The sequence below is a fragment of the Nipponia nippon genome, unplaced genomic scaffold (assembly GCF_047370975.1).
Source record: "Nipponia nippon isolate SJK-2023a ecotype South Korea unplaced genomic scaffold, ASM4737097v1 scaffold_9, whole genome shotgun sequence".
NCBI classification, from domain to species: domain Eukaryota; kingdom Metazoa; phylum Chordata; class Aves; order Pelecaniformes; family Threskiornithidae; genus Nipponia; species Nipponia nippon.
This window is the reverse complement of record NW_028262413.1, coordinates 33,821,553-33,837,903: the sequence shown is the minus strand read 5'-3', so window position 1 is coordinate 33,837,903 and position 16,351 is coordinate 33,821,553. Positions and strand designations below refer to the sequence as shown.

At 39.6% G+C, this 16,351-nt stretch overlaps 1 long non-coding RNA gene across 6 annotated transcripts in view; it reads right to left on the bottom strand.

The window, feature by feature from the left end:
- Positions 1–16,351, bottom strand: part of LOC148050262 (uncharacterized) — a 47,850-nt gene that overhangs the window by 9,035 nt on the left and 22,464 nt on the right. For 3 of the 6 annotated variants that reach the window (XR_015701605.1, XR_015701602.1, XR_015701601.1), the window contains exons 4-6: positions 13,062–13,171; positions 8,119–8,941; positions 39–5,060 (exon numbers count right to left, since the gene is read on the bottom strand). This is a non-coding gene — a long non-coding RNA (uncharacterized LOC148050262). Of the gene's footprint in view, positions 1–38; positions 5,061–8,118; positions 8,942–13,061; positions 13,172–16,351 lie in introns of those variants that run through there. The other 3 variants (XR_015701604.1, XR_015701603.1, XR_015701606.1) reach the window with 2 other exon arrangements.

Below are 16,351 nucleotides of genomic sequence, written 5' to 3'. Positions count from 1 at the left end.
TTCTCAAGGTACGCAGCATAGGCTGCAGGCACAAGAAGTGGTGTGGCTGCTCCCTGTGAAGCCAAGACAGAAATCCCCAGCGAGCTGAGGAGGAACAGTACTTAACCTGCGTTTGCTGCTGCGCAGAAAGGGGATTGCACAGGCAAATAGCAAACTGGGAGCAGAAGCTGATCCTGTAGGCATGTGCCCCCTGCTACATCTTCTTCCTTTACTTTGCCTGTCCTTAAGATAGGTTGCTAAGATCTAAGCCCCTTTTGTGCATTGAAGTTCAGTGCTGAGTCACTTCTGAATTCATTGATGCATCTACATAGGTTTTATGAAGAAAGGGGGGGGGGGGAATTCTGTAGCTTAAGCTTGAAATGAAAATTTTCACGTTTTCTATGATTTTTCTTTGCGAGTGCAAACAAAAGAAAATGGAAGTGTACACTTGCCCAAGGCATATGCAGACAGTGGTGAGATCTTCATGCAATTCCTAGTCCACAACGGTTTAAGCCAAAAACCTCAAGTCACAAGCAGACTTTGTAGAATTTTGAGGTTTTTTCAACTCCTCTCTAAACAAATATCCCCAGGAAAAGCACATCCAAGACAAAAGCAAATAGAGATACCATATATGTATATAAAGTTAGGCTGTTTAACTGAATGTGGTGTATGTCAGTCAGTATGGCTGGTGCGTACTGCATGGTTTCCAACTCTTGATACTGTCCTTTGTAACCTTAGAAAATCTAATGATTATGTTGAGATGTAGTTGGCATTGTAAAAGACTTGTCAATGTGCATATGCAGGCAAGTTTTTCTAATATGCCAGCGCTCTTACCCCCAGCAAATCTCTAATGTGGTCTGGCCAAATACGGGAGGCGAGACTCAGCCATGTAAGTATGTCTTTTAGGATGTCTCTAGTAGCAGCCGTGGAAGAGGTGCTCTGGTGCCTTCCCCAGCACACATTCTCAATTGCAACTTAATTTACTCCAATAATAATACTAAATCAAGCCTTTGAGCTTCCATCATCGCTTCTCTCCCCTTTTCTGAATGAGACCTACTACAAGTTTGTCACTTCCTTCAGAGAGAGTAAAAATGACGTTTTCCCCTTCTTCATCTTTACCACACTTCTGCTATCCTCTTTGCATGTACTTTGTCATCACAAGTCCTTCAACAACTTCTTATTTTTTTACATTTCCTTTTTTTTCCATTTGCCTTTTTTTTTTTTTATGTATGGAAGAGGTGCATGTTGGGATACCTTTGCTAAATACAATCTGCTAGAATGAGCATCTGAAATACTGTGGGAAAGCTTTCCTGTAAGTCCTGTAAGCATTGGGAAGAGCTTAAAATGGACTCCATCTTTTTTCCTCCAGCACTAAGTTGATGCTGTTAAAAAGAAGATTCTGGATTCTTTATATAAAAGTTAACAGTTTTTTCCCAATAATTAATCAACATCAACATTTTCCCCATTAGCATCTGGAAATCATGGCAGAACAAAAAATCCAACAGTCTGTAAAAGACAACCTAGATACCGGATGGCAAACTTTGCTTTTTGTTTGTAACACTAATACCGTATGCTTTCTAATATACCTAACCTGTGGCTACTAAAATGTCCTGTAAAAGGAAGAAATCATTTGTCCCAGTTTTAAAGCCTGGCAGCATTTCAAGAGTGGGGTTCAAGAAGGCCCCACGGGAATGAATAAGCAAGCTGACACCTTCCTGCCTCTGCGCAGGCAAGAAGTGGCCAGAGCTGAGAGCTACAAGGCAGCTGCCTCAGTGACAGGGCATGGCTAACCCAGGGATGGAGGGCCGCAGCCCAGCGCATCCCTGGGGAGAGGCACAGCCCCAGCTCCTGCCTTCCTGCTGCTCGCCTGCCCAGTGCAGCAAGGGAAAGTTTCCCAGAAAGTGGGAAAATGGTGCTAACAGGAGACTGCTACAATCCTTTCTTCTCTTCCCTTCAGGGCTCTGCTGTCAAAGAGCAGATAAGTCAGGTGCCATTTGCAGCGGGTGTTTTGTACCGTTTAAACATAGTTTGTTTTACTGAAGTTAATCCCGCTGTCAACCTGGATGCCACTGCAAAATACTGTGAGTTTATTCCCTGGTTAGGATACGAATATATTGTTCAACTGATACCGCAAGCAACTGCATGTGCATGTTCAGTATGACTTCAGCTGGTGTAGCTGTTTGGCTGCAGTCACCTGGGATTGTTTGTATTGGTCATAAACGGCACAGATCAGGCCTTAGGCTCTGAAACTGCAAACCGTCTGGGTGTAAACAGAATCCCGTTCAATTCTCTCCTCATCCTGACTTTTCAAATGTTTTGATGCAATTAACAACATCTGTTAAATAAAAACTGATTTAAAAAAAAAAAAAAGTGTTAACAAAAATTATAGCAAATACTAAGTGAGATAAAAATCTCTCTCAAAATGTTCATAACTGATCCCGGAGGGCAGATCTGTTAGAAAGTCAGTGGCTGAGCTAAATATTTGGAATTCTGGTTACTTCAGGTAAACTAGACAAACAAGAATACCATTTTCAGGAGAGATTCACTGTAATTTTAACAGTGTCACCTAAATGTACATAGACAAAAGGAATTAAATATAAATTATATCAGTCAGAACAGTAACTGCTGCCAAATGTGATTGAACAGATGAGAAAATAATTGACAATATAACTCAAAATTCAGTCTATGTTAGACGTAGACCCCTGCTAGTCCTGGACTTCAAAAAAGCATGAGAAGGCCATGCAGATCCTATAGCTGGAGCTATCTCTTTCCATCAAAGCTCTGAATACCACACTGTTATATTTGTTTTGGAAAACTCAACAATTCAGCTCTTTGAAAAAAAAATCCAGGAGGAAATCATTCAAAGTAAATGGACAGGACATTAAACTCTTGTACAAAATGAACACAACAGTGTCTTGCTAACTTGGTAATGTGGATTTTTGGCCCTACTTTCTTATTTTTGTGCTGAGGCTTTTTCTGTCCCCCTTCACTGTATTTTAATGGCTAAGGAAGACTCCTGGAAATGCCAGAACATACTGATTTACTAGTTTGCTAGAGTACTTGTTTATCGACAAGTAAATTAAGTGGTTCCTTACACTCACAGAAGTTCTGACACACAATGTTGCATTAAATGCACATCATCTCTATCCAGGATGCAAAACGGAAAAAGAAATACTTGCGGTGGAGTTGTAGAAGGTTTGTCTTTTATATTCAAATACAACTGAAGAAATTTGATGAACATGAATGAGTCCGTAGCAATCATTATAAAAATAAGTTCTCCAAACGTGAGGCTATAAACTCATCTGTAGAATGAGATGTCTGAGGAGTAGAGTATTGCTCCACATTTTACTCCCCAGCACCCATAAATGAGCAGAGATGAACAGCATCAGAAGCATCACAGAAGTAGAATTAATCACTAGCCCTCGTTTGTGTGTTTGTTGGAAAGACACCAAATAGCCAATTAGTTGCTGCACAACCAGATTAGGTGCTCCAGACTACTCCCAAATGGTTTTCTCTGACCACCAAAATAACTGCTTTCAAAATCAAATGAGTTCTTCGGGGCATTTGTGGGCTTGATATTTACTGTATCAGCCTCATTCACTCAGACTACAACCTCGATGTGCTAGAACGAAAAGTCCCCATCTCAAAATACTGAAAACTCGCTCTATAAGAGAGAAATCTCCGATGTACAAATATAAAATGATGAGGTAGGGGAAATTTTTGGGTCATGTTTTGAATTGTCATCAGCATGGTCAGTTTACACCTGCAAAAGCTGAAGAGGGGATCACAAGATTTTCTTTTAAAGGTGACAAAGAATGGAAGTAAGTCTTGCAGATACACTTCAAGTTCTATTTGTACAGTACCTAGCAGAAGAGAGCTCACATCTTAACTGATCTTCTGTATGCTACAAAGGCATAAATGCTAGTGTATCTGATTATGAATATAACAGCTAAAGTACGTTAATCCCTAACACTACCTGACTAATTAAGATAAATGCACGCAATATCAGTTTTAAGTCGATGGGCTCTGCTTCCAGTTCACCCTTTCAAAAGGGTAACATTTAATTAAATGTCCATTTAATTTGTTTACATGACTAATTAATAGCAGAAAGTGTAATTAAACAAAGCTTTTTAAATGCTCATTCCTTTCCTAGCATGCAAGAATAGTAAACGTGAGCATCATAGAATGCAAGTACAAGAGGGCAAGAATGCTAAAAATGAAAAAAAAAAAAGTGACAGCCTACAGAATAGGAAGGTAGTAACCCAATATAAATTAGTGCCTTTCATTATCTGTAGCCAGCTGGTCATCATTATCCTGTTACATAAAAGTATAACAAATGTGTCAATATAGCTCTCATAAAGTTTTTTTGGATATAAAAACAGGTTCTGCATTTACAGGAGTATCAGGGGTATCAGGGAAAAGAGCGTGAATGAAACAAAAAATGACATGTGTCTGTTAAACTTCGCTGTCTGTTTTTCTGGTGTGGCTATTTTGCATACGCAGGATAGCTGATGAAAAATAACCACAGCCACACACTGGTTAATTCTACTGTTTCTGTAACTGTTGACTCTTCAACTGGAAGGCTAGGTAAACTGAGCTGTCTGTACCTGCTTCCACAGGTCTTCCTGGACCTCCTTCCTCCCTTGTCGATGCCCTGCCCCACCCCACCCCTAGTTTCTGTTGCATGAGATATCGTCTCCAAATTGTATCAGTCATAAGCAAGCTTAAAACTTCCAGGTACATGCCTCTGCTAATTAACTAATGGAATGATTAGTATGGTGCAGGCTCACTGCTCCAGCATGAAGAGCACTGTTAAGATTCAGCAACGCTAGGTCCCTTCCAGCATCCACAGGTTAGTGTCGGAGTGTCACACTTTTGCCTCCCTTACCCGTGCCACTTCTTCCCCAGCCCCTTGCCCATCCTTGAGGATTTGTCCCTTCAGGCTTACAGCTCTAGGTCTGGTCCTTCCCTTCCAGCCAGATGCATGCTGGCTTCTGTTCCTTCCAGGCCCAGTGTTGGGGCTGCCTCCTTTAGGTACAGCAGCAGCTGATTCTTCCTCCTCAGCATGCAGAAGAGAACACCTGGGATGGGAGAACAGAGAGCGAGTCCTTCTTCTCAGTTCTGGCATGCAGCATGACCCTCACCTTGAGGGCTGGAAGGAGTAATTGCATGGGAAGTCTTAGTCAGCTCAAATCTAATAAGCCTATACTGAACACATGCTTATTAAACCAGTAGCTTTTTTAGGCAATTTTCAATGAAAAGGAACATTCCCGATACAAGGACCTACAAACACAGATCAGATTCTGTTGTCATTCTAATTCGTGAGCAGTAAATTTATGGGCAGTAAAATTCTTCAGTAACAGTAACAAAAAAGGAATATGCACAAACCAGCAGTTCTTCTGAAACAAATTATTGGAAAGGCTGGATTATTTTTGCTGAAAATCTTAAAAGATTTCAGCCTGAATTCTCAGGATGGAAAACTTGTTCCCATGGTTAAAACCTGTAAAGTAACAGGCACTAAAAACAGGAGCTGAAACTGGAAAGTAGCAGGCAACCTCACCCTTCGGAAAGGTAACCATCTCTAACAGTGCAGAAAAGGATGCCATGCCAAAACACAAATGATATGGTTTGGGGTAGTTGGGTTGTTCCACTGTTGAACTGTGCAAGTGCATGACCCTCTTACTGACAGCCTTCCTCTCACTCTTTCCTGCTCATGCTCGCACTCAGTGAGCTTCATACACCTTGTCAGAAATCCATTCCTAAACTCTTTGAGGTATCTGCTTCCTTCCTTTTCCCAAATACTGTTCTAAGGCAAAAGATTGACAGTAATCTGTTCTTTGGAAAAAACATAATTTAGCCCACATTTGTTTTAAATTTATTTCATATTATTTTGTAATATTTTAAGCTCCATATGGAATGAGAAGGACATCTGAAGGAATTTTCATCTTAGATCTGAATTGCTGCATTATAACCATATAATTCTTCTCTTCTACACATTTACTACAGTAATTTTTATTCCCCCCCCCCCCCCGCCTACTAAAATTCCCTCTGCCCAAGGGCCCTTGATCCCATGAAGACATATGCACAGTTTACGCGTAGGATAGCCCTTCTCATTTCAGTGGGCATACTTCTATACTTCATACTGAGTTGGTATTATTTCTTCACAGGTCATAAGTCTGATGCTTACAGATCTTGCTGGGTTTTCTACAATACCCAAGGTAGGAATATGTGCAACAGAAAGGTCAAATTGTTAAGCCTCACTGCTTCTTTTTTTTTAGAGAACTGGAGACAAAAATACCAATACAAAGTCTTTCTTTATTTCTCTGTAAGTGAAGCAAAAACAGTGTTTGAGAGCAGGAGGCTGGGTGTGGAAACGTAAGCATGTTCCATCTGTGACTTTATAAAGTGATTTGGAGACATCTATTTTGCAACAATTGGGAAGAAACTGGGTGGGTGGTGTAGAAGAGGGGGAACCGTGAAGACCAAATGTTTAGCTGTATTCAACTGTAAACAGTGATAGTCAGTAAACAGTCTCTCTGAAGAGCGTAATTAATAGGCACATGTGAAGAGATGGAGAAGAAGATGTATCTTCCTTCAGCAGACATCAAAGGGCAGGCTGGACAGTGAGAAATTAAGCATACCCCAAGGAGGCCACACAGCTGAATGTACATTCAGCAGGAAATGTAATGCAATGTAATGAGCTAGGAAAAGGAGGAGTGAGGGGGTAGGATAGACAGTGAAAAAGGAGTCCTAAAGTAACAAAGGAAGGAGCAACTTGCTCTGCGAGGGAGGGAGCAGGAGTAGAGAAGCAGGGAGTTCTAAGCAGGTCAGCTGTTTCTGCAGAGGGGTCAGGTTGCAGAGAAGTTTTGGAGGATTAGAAAGAGTGATAAGATAGCACAGTAGGTAGCCTCAAAATAAGATAAGGAAACAGAGGAGGAGCCACTGAAATGAATGGTTCTTCATTGTGATTCTCCTGCCTCTTGCTACATCTGAAAGCAGAACCCTGTGGCAGTTGGCCAGTTTGACAGGGAAGGCGATAAAAATAAATTACATCCTCTGTTTCCAATACAGACTGAGATGTTTCCAAAAGAATGGGGGAAGGGTACTTATTTGCAGGGAGGAAAGGTACTGAGGAGATCCAAAACTCATTGTCTGTTCTCTATAAAGTGGTGTCACGACTGACTCCATAACGTGCGTACTTGGCTCCAAATGGAGTTTTGGAACATTCCACCTCTGGGGCCAGCTGCTTTCGTGAATGTTCGGTTGGAAGATAAATCCAAGTTCAAAATGAAGGAAATGCTCTTTTTTGTCTCTCAGAGAACATGCATGAAGCTGAGAAGAACAAATCAGAGAACCTCAGGCCAAGCACTTTGAGATTCCCAGTGTCCTGGGTGGTCTTTGCTGTTAAATTCTATTAGTGTCATCTGTGGAGAATGTTTTCCTTCAAAATCTGACTAAAACTGGGATAAGATAGATTTTCCCAACCGATTTGATTTACAGTTTAGCATAAGCAGAATACATGCGTGTTAGCAGTGTGTTTTTGGCCTACTGTTGCAAATCAGGTTTTGTGCACCCAATTTAAATAGAGTCTAAGGACAGTCAGGTCTTATTTCTTGGCACAAGCGGACATACATTTTTGCTGTAAAAGCAGCTTTAGGAAGGACAACGAATCTCTCTCAGACACAGCACTAAAAGAGTGTTTTTGGAAGAAGCAAAAGAAACCTATGAGAAGGCTGGAACCAGTAGTATCTAAGATGAAGCATACCCTGACCTCTTGCATGTGCTATCCTCTTGGGTTTGATATGTGCTCTGTGGAAACTGAGGACTGCCATGCCTTCTCTAATACTTTGGCTGATGTGTCAGGTGACGCTCACAGGGCAAATGCCTCTTGTGCCATGCAGTGACTGTATCTGTGGGTCACACAAGGCAGGGAAGTACTTTGCATCCTAGCACTCCATCCTGTGCTTAGGACCAGGCAATTGCCCTGATAGTTATCTACTATCACTCTACCACTGAAAAAGCAGTCCAAGTTCTTTGTTTAACCACGTATTGTGGAGTAAGCCATCAGCTCCCTATGAACTGGAAATCAAAAGCAGATCTACCCTTACGGACCCAGAACAAATATATTATCCATCTTACCTGGCTGATTTCTCCCATATCACTAGTGATTTTCCCAGAGAAAGCTTCTGCATATGACTAATGGCATTTTTTGAGGGTTAGAAATTCCAGAGTTGTCTACTCAAGGGAAGAAATTTCACGTTTCAGCAACTTAGAAACCCTGGCTGCAGTTACTGCAAAGAATGGAATTGCAATTAGTCTTCTACGATCTTTATAGGCATGCCTGAAAAACAAAGACGTCAATATTGCAAGTCTGAGAGGTCAGTAAGGCAGTGTCCTTTGCTGACAGACCATGCCTCAAAACTCCCACTTGCTGGGCTGGTGGAGATAACATTTAGTGTGAGGCAGAGCAACTTCAGTTTTAGGGCAGGGGTGCTGCCTCTGTGGTTCTTTGGAATCCTCTTTGCTGGAAAACAACCCTGTATTATCCTCCAGAGATCAGCCAGGGCTGGTCTCCCATCTGTTCATGGATCTGCACCTGTTTTTCATTTCACCAATAGTGGCCACATGGCCTAAGACTGTGGGGGAATACAGAGAAGAAAATGAATGTGTGGTTCAGGCACTGGGGTTGGATTCAGAAGTTCTGAGTTTAAATCCTGACTGTGTGGCGTAACCTTGGTGAGTCCTTTCATTTCTGTCTGCCTTAACCTCAGCTGTAAAGGAGAGATTATTATTCTGGGGCCTCCTCCTTGCCTTTTTTAACAAGGAATTGGAGAAAATTTGTTTTTTCCTCTTTGCTTGTATTTCACCCAGCAGAGAAGCCTTTATAGAAGTGGATCTCTATAAAACACATCACTGATGATTAGGAACACCAATCATGTCTCCCATCCACTTCCGTCGGACTCTGAAAAACAGAAAGGAAGTTCCTTAGAATTGTTGCTCACGTTCTGCCTGTGTAAATGACAATACTGCTTGGACATAGCTCTAGTAGCATTGAACCAGTGTACAGGTATTTTGAGTGTTTATCTGCAAATGGTGCATGTGAATCCAGTACAGTTGCTCTTTGTTGATCTGAGGCTGAATCACATTTGAGCTGCAGCCAGCTTGAGACACATGCAGGGGCAGCATATATATCAGTTCCCTGCCTCTGTCATGTCTTGCACTGGACATGCCATAGATTGGGCATTGTACATTTTGTAGTCCTTACACTTGTTTAGAAGACAGAGGCAAAGTTGTTGCCCCTGCCTCTGCCTACTCATTTCATTTATTGCTTCATCAGCCATGCTTTGTGTTTTTACACTCCAGTACAACAGTTTGGCTGCAGCTTGTGTTGACAGCCCATTGATAGCTTGAGGCTAAATAAAGAGGGTAACTGCTGTCAGGTTCCATGTAAGTTCTCAGCTGGGCATGGTAATGCCCTGCTAACTGGGGACGTGCTGACCTTGCCAAATGATATCTGCTACCCCGCAAGGGTCCCTTAAAGTGCTTAGTGTCAGAGATCCTTGCAACCCACTCTTCGTGAATTCTCAACCCAGGCACTAGTCAAAAAGAATCTTCTCACATTTTTTCTGTCCTAACTGGGGATTGAGTTGATAATAACTGTTCTCAGAGTTGTGTTTCACCTTGAGCCTCACTCAACTTCTACTGAAAGCTGCTGGGGTTTGCCATTGACTTCAATGGAATTAGGCTTAGGCTTAGGCTTTTATCAGAAAGTTTGCTGTTTACTGCAAGTTTGATTTCCATGGGATATATCTGGAAGCTTTCAATTATCATGCTGCCTTTGAAATGGGAAATTGACAAACTGTTATCTCTGGGAGCTTGTTGGGTTCACATTGGTTCCATCAGATCACAAATAAATTTGTGCCAAGCAAGGTTGCTATTGAGTTCTTTATGTTTGATCCTCAAATTAAAATTTACCTGTCTGATTGTTTTGCACTTGAGACTATCACTCTTTGTTTTTGTTTGAAATTTGCAACAACGGAAAGGGCAGGTATTTTGCACGACCCACGGTTTAGCAGTTTTGTGTCAGTGTTAGAAAACCTCAAGAGGCCTGGGATACAACGTTATGCTGAACACTACAAAGTCGCAGGTGCTGTGGCCAGAAGAGACAATTATGATCATTTATTTTGACCTTCTGCAAGCTACGAAGTTACCTCCTGTAGTTTTTATCGAGGTCCATACCTCTCAATTTAACCAATACATTGTCATTAGAATTCTAGGTTGATTTAATTACCTTCAATTATGGAAAGTTCACTGCAATCTAAGGTTACTTTTCCTCAGTGTTTAAAATTCATTCCTCATCTCTCATCTGAACTTGTTTAACTTTTGTTTTATGTCACCAGATGTTGCTCTGCTTTCACCCGTGCCTGTTGTTGGACTCTATAGCTCTATAATATCCCTGTGTAGACCCTTACGCACTGCAGTCAATCAACTCTTCACTTTTTCTTCTTAACCATCTTCAGAGCCAGGTATATGTTTCAGAACTCCATTCATTCATAACTCTAGTATTTATATTTTCAGAATTTGGGTTATTGATCCAGCTTCTGGTGACCTGAATCACCATGCTATTTTTAAATGCTGGTGTCACATTAAATATTTCCATTGAAACTCCTGTGGTTCACACTCACTCCACAGTTTCGTAAGGCCTACTTACAAAATCAGTTCTTTCACACTCAGATATATCCATTTTATCCAGGAATGGCAAGATCAGACCTTAAACTAGCAGGCAATGCCAATATAATGCTAACAATGAAGACACTGATCTTGAAAGAGCCAATTATTGACATTTTTCTCTATTTCATGACTCGGCTTTCTTTTGTGGCCTATTTTTAAGTTAATTCCATTAGACCATTTTTTTCGTAGAATGGTATAAATGATTTTGCTAAAAGGTAAACTAAATCTGGACCCAATGCTATCAAGTCATGGAGTAATTGAAGTGGGAAGGGACCTTTGGAGGTCATCTTATATAAATCCCCACTCAGAGTAAGGTCAAGCTTGAAGTTAGATCCAAGTGTACTGATGAATACAACTGTGGCTACAGGAAGAGGTTGAATGGTACCATATTCACCTTTTAAAATTAACCATTCATAAAGGACATGCCTTACGAATGTTATGACAGATTATTGCAATAGGGATGTTGCTATTACATTTTGCTAGGCACCTTCTCACTGTGCATCCTTAACGTATATTTTGGAGCAAAACTCTATTAGTCAATCTAAAATCAACATAAACTCTCATGGAAGTATACAAATGACTTTGAAGTCTTCTGTCTCATCAATGGCCCAAGAACTAACCCTTTTGTTTAAGCACATAATGTGCAACAAATTGACTTAAAATTTTTTCTTTACCTATACGCATTTGTATTTTCATTCTATTTTGTCAAAACGAATATGAAGAATTAGTCTTCCCACTTTTGGAATGATCTTAGTAAAAGTAGACATTTGACAGAAATCTGTAAAGTGATTTTTTTTTCTTGTATATAAAATGTTGTTGTAACATTTGCTCTTCTGGTCTTATTCTTTATTTACTACAGTTTTTTGACATCTGTCCCTGTCTCTTTTCATCAAATATTTATCTGCAGCAGCTGAGTGAGCCTCATTTGTTTTAATTAAAAATAAGACCACCAAGCTGGGATCACTTCCTTAGCTCTTCCGTGGCTTGCACAGACAGACAGTAGATCTTGTGAGGTTTTCCTGAGGGTGGCCCATTGACAGGCTTTCCCCCCTCCCGATATCCTTTTCTTTTGCACCATGTTTATTTTTGGATAGAGAAATGTAATCAGAGCCACATTCCGGACAAAGAAACTTTTTACAGTTAACACGCATGAGAAAGGAGGAAGATCGTGTTGTGTTTCATTTGGTGTTTCGTTGTAAGAAACCATTTTCTAATTTGTGGCTTCTGGAATGGAATTAGCATTGCCACAGAAACACAGGAATTGTCATAGCAATAAGGCCTCTAGTTCAGCATGCTGATACTGACATAGTCAGCAAGCGCTTAAGGAAAAATTGTAGAAATTCAGCTGAGGAATATCCTACTGGTTGAAAACATTTTTTTCACTTTTCCCCACTAGCTAATATCTCTCGTGTCTTTTTTTTGCCCAGTGTTGACTTAAAAAGAGGAAAAAACAAGAACAAAGAAGAAACCTAAAATAACTCCTTTGTGCAAAGTTAGTATTCTAAGGTCATGGTACAAGCTGATGCCTCTTGCTACTAAAACTGTTCTACAGGGTGTTTGGGATATGTTATTTTCCATTTTACATGTCCTAGACAAATACTTCTGGAGTGCACAGACAGACTGCTCATGACTTCTGGGGATGGTGGGATGTCTTCTGGTCTCGGGATCCCAATTAAGTTGTATAGCATCACTGACCTTTCTCAGTCATCTTGATTATCTTAGTTTTTGTTAATGAGACAGATTTTTAAATTAGGCTTTTACATTTATTTAAGATGGAGGAGACTAATACACAAATCTTGTTTTTTCACACCCCATTTTCACCTCATTCTTCATCTTACATGAAAAGTAAAAATTAAAACAAGCCATCCCTGTGAATCACCAAATTAAAACTGTTATATCCTCACTTGGCAAAAATTACCTTCAAAAATGATCCTACTTCAATCTCCCCTGGCAGTAAGTTACAGTAGAGTCATCCAATACTTAGATATTTCTGACAGTTGTCTGTTAGATACAAAACACTGATGAGCTTTAAAATGAAAAGATCTCCTTTCTCTGTAGGTGCAATCAGTTTAAGACTTTACACTCTGGTAGTTGGAGTTTTCTAAGTTCTGAAAAAACTTATCAGACTCAAAGCCTGACAGTAACTTGTGCATCTTTTAGTTTATTTTGCAGGCAAAGTAGAAAGAAAGGTTGAGGTGATCTTACACATAAAAAATTACCTCATTACAGCATCAACATAACAAAATGGGTTCAGGTGAGTAATGAATATTTTTTTTTCCTCATAATACACATATGCAACAGGCACACATATAGCATGTTTCAGAACATTTATATAAAAGTTGTTGACTTACCAAGACATCAAAGAAGATTTTATCTCAGCATCTTTTCCAACTCACAATATTATCTCCGATTCCACAGGACACAATAATGTGGCTGCATAACGTCCTCACGTAGATTGGTTCTGTATTCGAGACATATGGGTAAAACTGACACAGAATTTTAAGGGCAAAGTTTTCTAAAGTAGACACATATATTAAGAACACACATGTAAATGAAAAGTTGACCCCCGAGTTGTCCTATACCCATACTTATTATTTAAGTAACTTTTACAGACCATAATTAACTAGATTATAGTTACAATATTGTACTATAACTTTCTAAGATCTTGATATTGGCATAAAGGAAAAGAATCAATTATGTAACTCGGAATCAGAATTTAATCCTTTCCTTGCAAGATACTGAGACAGGAGACAGCACCATTGCTTAATCAATTGAACAACAGAAGGGCATTCAGGAACCTAGATTTTCTTTCCAGCTCTGCCACTGGATTGAGGGTGACCTTCATCAAATGCTGTTTCTACTCTGTAAAATGTAACTGTAAATACTCTTTCTAAAAGCATTTTAAATGAGAAAGTACTGTAAAGTACCCTAGATTTGATGCCGATTGCTTACAACGGTAAGTGAAATCAGAGTTAAACTAATTTAAGGGAGACTTTATTAACTAGAAAGATTATGAGCTTGTCAAAGAGATATTAATTAAAGTCTGGGGACTGCTTGCCAGTGTCATTCTAAATTAATTGCTAATGGGTTACTCTTAAAAGTGGAGTGCAGCTGCAAGAACATCAGGCTCAAAGGAAAATTGATTTTGTTTATCATTCATTTTTACTTTGTTTAGCAAAGGATTTCTAAATACCAAAGAAACCTGAAACTTGTTTCTGGCAAGGATATTTTTGATTACAAAAATCTTTCTATAATCTAAATGGCAGGATTCACACAATTACTATGACCTTCTACACTTTTCTCTCTTTCTGTAAATCTCTGAGAATAGAAAAACCTTTAGAACTATATCTTGTATATCTTTTAAGAGGCAAAGAAGCCAAAAAAGCCAACTGGCTTTTTAGAGCCAGTGGCACACAAAAAGGACTGATTGACATAAAGTTAGCAGTGGTTCTACTGACCCCCAAATCAAGTGTGGTTGGTATCATGCTCTTTGGGGATAATGTTACCTGTGAGAGCAATTCAGAACAGGCCAGAGATTTCTCCAGATTTCAAGGCCTCCAGTTTATACTAATACTTAAGGGCACAGGGTGGGCATGGGGGTGGGAAGTGATTCATATCCACTTCTGTCCCTATTTACCGGCTATGTGTTCTAGCTTTTTTGCATATGAGTTTTGCTGCAATGTCTCACAGAAATAAGTGCTTCAGGACGATGTGTAGTTCAAGAAAGGCTGATCAGACTTAAATTGGTCCATGTGGGGAATATTCTTTGAAGATAGTATAGTTACTATAGTTACACTGGCGTAAAATGTGGGAAAATACAACCTGAAGATTGCAATCCCTGCTAGCAGGTTGAAAGGCCATGCTGGCAAAAGGCCTGCCTGACATTAAAGCTCCCTTTCTTGTCCGTGATCAAGACTTCCCTGCTTCTGACTCTTAGACGAGACTTAGTCAGACTGCCTTTTCAGTTTAAGCATGCAAGGGGCTTTTGCAGGTACTTTCTTTTCAGTTCAACAGTAGTGAGCAGGCACTCACAACAGAGAAAAAAATGTATCCCACTGAACATCTGTTAAGGTATTTATTTCCTTATTTTATGCTACCCGATAGTATAACCATTTTGTATCAGTCCCTGGATTAAACAGAAACACAGATCACTATTTTAAAGGAAGTTGGAGAGTTCTGTGCTATCTCAGACAGAAATTTTTGAAATAGTGGGAATTTAGTGAAAACATTTATTTTTGATAGAGTTCTGTCACCAAAGAAGGAAGTGATAAACTGTTATGTTTTTCTATTCCTACAGTTTCAATTTGAAAATATGAAAGCTATCACTACATGTAATTCTACTAATTCAGGTATGTTAAATCCTGACAAGATTGTCAGACCCAAAAAGCACAGTTCTGGCCTTGTGGAAATCAGTGACAAAAACACCAGTTGATTTTAAAAGATGCCAAAATTGTGCCAAAGTGTTGTTTGGTTTTTTTTTTTTTTACCTCAGAAAATAAGAATATGATTTATAGTTTCCCATATTGATCCTTCTGTTTAGACAGTCGTGATCTTCATAATACCAGGACACTGGAGTGTTTTGGCTTTTATTTTGGATGCTGCCATTTTAGCAGTGCAAATACTAAGTGATATGGGAATATGGTGCTTTGAAGTGCTGATGACTATTCTGTTAACGGCTTGGGAATATGGCTAGCACAGCTGTGTCCATATTGCTTGTGAACAGAATTCCTCTTCTGTTTGCTTCGCCAAACTTGATGACAGAGTATTAGTAATAACTTCTGAAACTCTTTAATATACTAATTAAAAGTAATCTTCCTAATACTTACAAAAACATCTCAGAAAAGAGCAACATAGTACTATTACGTTAACTGTCCCATTTGAAACATCTGGACTCTAAACCTATAGGTTCAGAACCCCCAGAATTTACCAGACATTTCTGCTGAATATTGACATGACCAACTTCATAGCATTTTTCTTAAGAGGGATTTGAACCAAAGCCCAAAGTTTCCCTCCCTATTCGGTAATCTGTTTATCATTGTGCCATTACTTGTCTACTCATACACATGCATATATACAGTATATAGACAGTCTTTCTTGTGGTTTTCATAGCTATATGTGCGGTATGTGACATGTTGGACCAAATAGGGAAAGCACCAGCAGCTGGAGAAATGTTTATCACAGAAACTTTTAGGAGTGAAGTACTAAGTCTCCCCTGGAAGTGAGATAAGCTAGAATGACAGAACAACTTCCTGTGTGCCATGTGTAAAGAATCTGCACTTGCTAGTGAATCTACTATTGCACTGAGAAAAAAAGAGGAGAGCCTGTAGTCCACTATGTTCTTTGGGACTCAAGAGACACTGTTTAACCAAAGCAGCATGCATTGACAACAGTGTATGCCTTGTAAATGTAAGAATGCCACAAAAAATGTAGCTGTGCTTACTGATCATAATGTAATTAAGTAATAAACTTACACTGCAAGGTGAATGCCATGCAATGTCTGGTCAGTATCAGGATTCCTTCAGTAACATATGAGCAAGGAAGCTTAGTGATTCACAGACTATGCTCAGAGTGACTATAGCACCTATGGCTACATGAAAGCTGGCAACTGAATCTCATGGAGAAAGTTAATAAGTTCCTTAAA